This window comes from Prunus dulcis, chromosome 1, assembly GCF_902201215.1.
Source record: "Prunus dulcis chromosome 1, ALMONDv2, whole genome shotgun sequence".
Lineage (NCBI taxonomy): Eukaryota > Viridiplantae > Streptophyta > Magnoliopsida > Rosales > Rosaceae > Prunus > Prunus dulcis.
In genome coordinates, this window is record NC_047650.1 from 8,681,322 (window position 1) to 8,686,114 (window position 4,793).

The window sequence follows — 4,793 nt, forward strand, 5'->3', positions numbered from 1 at the left end:
ATGTTTGGAGAACATAAACCATTTACCAGGAGTAGTCTTCAAGTATCTCATTATTCGCGTTACTCCACTCATGTGTGCTTCACTTGGTTCATGCATGAATTAACTTACCACACTTACAGCATAGGCTATGTTTGGGCATGTGTGAGATAGATAAATCAGTCGTCTAACTAATCTTTGATACCTTTCTTTATCAGTAGGTACCTGATTCGGATATCCATAATTTGTGGTTTTGTTCGATAGCGGTGTCTGCTAGCTTGCAATCCAACATTTCCAATTTCGGTTAACAAATGCCGTTGAGATAGAAATATGCCATGTTTTGATCTAACAACCTCTATGCCAAGAAAGTAATGTAACTCACCCAATTCTTTCTTCTCAAATTCACTTGCAAGGAGCTTTTGTAGATTCTTCATCTCTTCGCTGTCATCATTGGTAACAACCATATCATCAACATAGATTATTAGAGCCGTAAATTTACCACCACAACGCTTCAAGAATAAGTTTTGGTCTGAGTTGCTCTGAGTGTATCCAAAATGCTTCATGGAAGTAGTGAATCTCCCAAACCAAGCTCGCGATGACTATTTCAGCCCATATAATGACTTTCTCAGTTTGCACACTGTATTGGAAGTAGATGTCATAGGAATCCCTGGTGGTGGATCTATATACACTTCTTCCTGTAAATCTCCATGAAGAAATGCATTCTTTACATCATACCGCAGTAGTGGCCAATCCAGATTTGCAGCTAAATAAAAAAGAACGTTAACATGAATAGTGTTGATCTTGGCAACTGGTACAAACTTCTCCTAGTAGTCGATCCCATAAGTTTGTGTATATCACTAGCCACTAATCTAGCTTTGTATCGATCTATGGAGCCACCAACTTTGTATTTAACGGTGAATATCCAGCGACATCCAACTGGTTTATTCCCTTTTGGTAAAGACACCATTTCCCAAGTGGAATTCTTATTTAGAGCTTCCATTTCAATTGCCATAGTTCAGCCTATCTGGGATCTGTCACAGCATCCTGCCACTTACTTGGAACACATATAGTAGATAATTGATTGACATAAGATGCATATGACTTTGACAATCTATGAGTAGACACATGATTATTAATAGGATATTTTGATTTGGCATTAAGGTCAGGACAATATTGAAGTTTAGGTTTTCCCTTAATGGATCTAGGTGGAAGTGTATATGGTACAATACTAGGTTGTTCAGAGACTACCTCGAGAGCTTCCTCATCACAAGATGATTGAGAAGATGGCAGGGCAGGAGGGGTTGTATTTTGCAGTTGCTCTTCGAAGACATCATTAGTCACTTCGGAGACATCATGAGTCAGTTCTAGCACCAAATCCTCATCAGGTTCTTCTCTGTTTGAAGATGACCAGTCGACAGGAACATGTTGATCGATCAACTGCCGTAATTCATCCTTGTCTTCTTCAAAGCAAAAGTTCTTCTCTTCACTCCCCTTCTCTCCCTGAAGAGAAGGGCTCGTATGAGCCACAAAGTAGGATAAGTGTTCATGGAAGGTGACATCTATTATGATCAAGAGCTTCTGGGTAGGGGGTGGTAACATTTGTATCCTTTTTTATTTGAGCCATAACCAAAAAACACACAACAGATGGCACAAGGATCTAACTTACTCCTCTGACAAGAAGGAACATGGGCATATACAACACAACCAAACATGCGATGAGGTATCTTGAGGACGGTAGGATGAGAGATGTAACGAGCCAAGGTGTTTAGTGGAGTCTGAAAGCCTAGAACACTACTAGGCATTCAATTAATCACATAGACTGTAAATAGGACAGCATGACCCCATAAATAGTGAGGGACTGATTTATCAAGCCTGAAGGCACGGGCAACCTCAAGCAATTGTCGATTCTTTCATTCCGCGACACCATTTTGTTGTGAAGTGAAAGAGGTGGAAGTCTGATGATGATGTCGTGATCCCGAAAGAATTGAGCCAAGACATTGTTCAAGTATTCCCCACCATTATCGGACTGAAAAACCTTGATGGATGCTTGAAACTGAGTGGTGATCATAGCATGAAATTCACGGATAGTAGAGGTAACATCACTTTTATGGATGAGCAAGTATACCCACGTCATGTGGGTGCAGTCGTCAATGAAGGTAACAAACCATCTCTTTCAATTAGAAGATACTTTAGCAGGGCCCCAAACATCAGAATGAATTAAGTCAAATGGTTGGGTAGCTTGATGGGTACTTGATGAATAAGTAGCACGGTGACTTTTCGCCAAGACACATGTTTCACACTTGAATGTAGAATCATCATGATGGCAGAACAACGAGGGAAACAAGGACTTGAGATAACCAAAGGATGGGTGTCCCAAGCGACGATACCAGAGCCAAATTTATTGGTGGTCAATTTCACAAGTACTCAGAATAGTAGAATGAGCCTTGGTGGAACTAGGTGGTGGTGGTGGTACGGGCAATGCCAATGAGTACAACCTCCCTCTCCATTTATCATAACCAATCATGTCATGGGTCTGGAGGTCTTAAAATTTGCAATATGTAGGATAGAAAGTAGCATAACAATTATGTGAGTCTAGTAACTTGCCAACAGATAATAAGTTGCAATTAATGGAAGGAACAAGTAAGGTTTAAGAGAGAGATAATGCAGAGGAAAAGGGGACAGATCCTTCCCCAGTCACTGGTGAAGGGACACCATTGGCACTAGTGATGTATGAATGGCGAGAGTTAGAGGATAACGAGGTAAACAAAGTAGAGTAAAAAGTCATATGATCAGAAGCACCTGTATCAATTATCCATGTATTATGAGTCTTAACTTGTGGTGGATCATATGCAAAAAGACAGCAGGTGGTATCATCCTACCAGAACCAGTATGATCCACAGAGAATGTCTTGTTAGAAGCCATGAGTCGAACAACCGCACACAAGTAAGGCAAAGATTGCAGCGGGGAAAAAACCACAGCAGCAGAACACCAACAAAACATGCACGACAGGAGCATCAACACAGGCACCAGTAAAGGCAATTCAAGGCAAAAACAAAAGAAATAGCACCAACAAGGCAAAGAACACAGAAATATCCTATGAACAAAAGGCAAAGCAAGGACAAAGTAAAGCAAGAGCAAGGGGTAGGAACAATATAGAAGCAAAGCAAGGACAAGGTTAAGTAGACAAGGCATGCAAAGTAAGGGCAAGTTAAGTAGAGACAAGGAAAGAACAAGGTTATGCAAAGACAACCAAAAACGATTGCTCTGAATACATGCTAAATAGAGTATCAAAATAATATTTGAAGAAAGGTTTCTGGTTTCAAGTTCATTGTATTTCTTTGTCTAACTTACAACAGAATTTATACAAGGAGAAAGCTTGCTATTCAAGCTCAATATTAATTACAAGTAGGTAGATGGTAGCTGGTCTTGAGCTCATAATCCTGGAAATTTGCAGCAACAGCCTCTCAAAGTCAAGCCAACCTAAATAATGCACCCACCTCATTAATGCAGCCAACCTCATTAATGCAACTAGCTAACACAACTGAGGCCTTGAGGAATTTCTCAGTGTTTAGAGAGACTTTCGTTTCAATGGCAGCCACCAACTATCTCAGAAGTCCAGTTTGAATCCGACCCAGCATTCTTATTAGCAAGAATTTACTCTGGAATCATGGCATGAAGTGCCAGTGCAGCATCAGCAGTAGCAGTAGCAGTAGTGGCATTGATGAGAGGTCAGTGTTTTCACTCACCTCGTCAAGCAAGTACGAAGTTGATTATTTGGGAGAGAAAACCAAAGGGGATTTGAATGTCAAGGTGGAGCATCTTAAGGCCTTTAGTAACTATCTTTTCTCTCTAATGCTCTATTTCGTTCTTTCAGTTTTGAAACTACAACCATATATATATATATATATATATATATTGTGTGTGTGTAAAGTTTTGTTCTTTTAAATGAACCCATGTAGAAATTGATAGTCAAACAACTTTAAAAGGTCCAATTGAGGAAGTGGCCAAGATTGAGGCTGAAGAAGCTGAAGACTTGCTCAGAGACTTGGGTATCCCAGTGCTGCTTTTTAATTCCTTTTCCTGCATACATTTGATCCTATATATGCATCATCTTATCTCTTTGCGTTCTTATCTTTTTCTTTAATATTTGGTTCTCTTGAATCTTGAACCAATGGATATCCTTCTTATCATTTGCTTATGGTATTACCAGGTTCAATATATATGTGCAGACTCCCTTTTCGTCAAGACAATCACCTCGCGGCAATTTTTTGTAGAAGCACATTAAATCTTTGATCAATCAGTGCCATTGGATATGATATGGACTACACCATGATGCATGATAATGTGATTGTAAGTGTCATCAGCTTAATATATGTTCTTATTCTCAGCATTATTTGGCGCGTCAGCTTTGTTGCAACAGTAAGATCATATAGTTTTGCACGTGCAAGTCACTAGTGTTGCAACCTCAACCATTACTATTCCGGCTATTGTCTGACATGGATTTGTATTTTGCAGGCTTGAGAAAGGAGAGCTTATGATTACTGCATGGAGAATTTGAAGAAAGGGGGTTTCCCTGTTTTCGGTCTTGCGTTTGACCCTGACTTGGTAGCTTCTATAAGCAACTAAACCATCCTTTCCCATCCTTTCCCATAGCTTATTAGAGGCCTTGTCATAGATAAAGAGAAAGGCAATTTAGTGAAGGCTGATCGATTTGGTTATGTAAAGACGACTATGCATGGCACGAAGATGCTATCTGATCGAGCTGTAAGGTACACTATACAGCTTTTATTTTTGGTTAGTCTCATAGTGCAAATGCA

At 39.8% G+C, this 4,793-nt stretch overlaps 1 long non-coding RNA gene across 1 annotated transcript; it reads left to right on the forward strand.

Annotated features, from left to right (window-relative positions):
* The first annotated feature begins 3,608 nt into the window (after positions 1-3,608).
* Positions 3,609-4,793, forward strand: LOC117614998. The gene is made up of 3 exons (XR_004583942.1): positions 3,609-3,786; positions 4,187-4,326; positions 4,492-4,793. It is a non-coding gene; the product is annotated as an uncharacterized LOC117614998 (long non-coding RNA).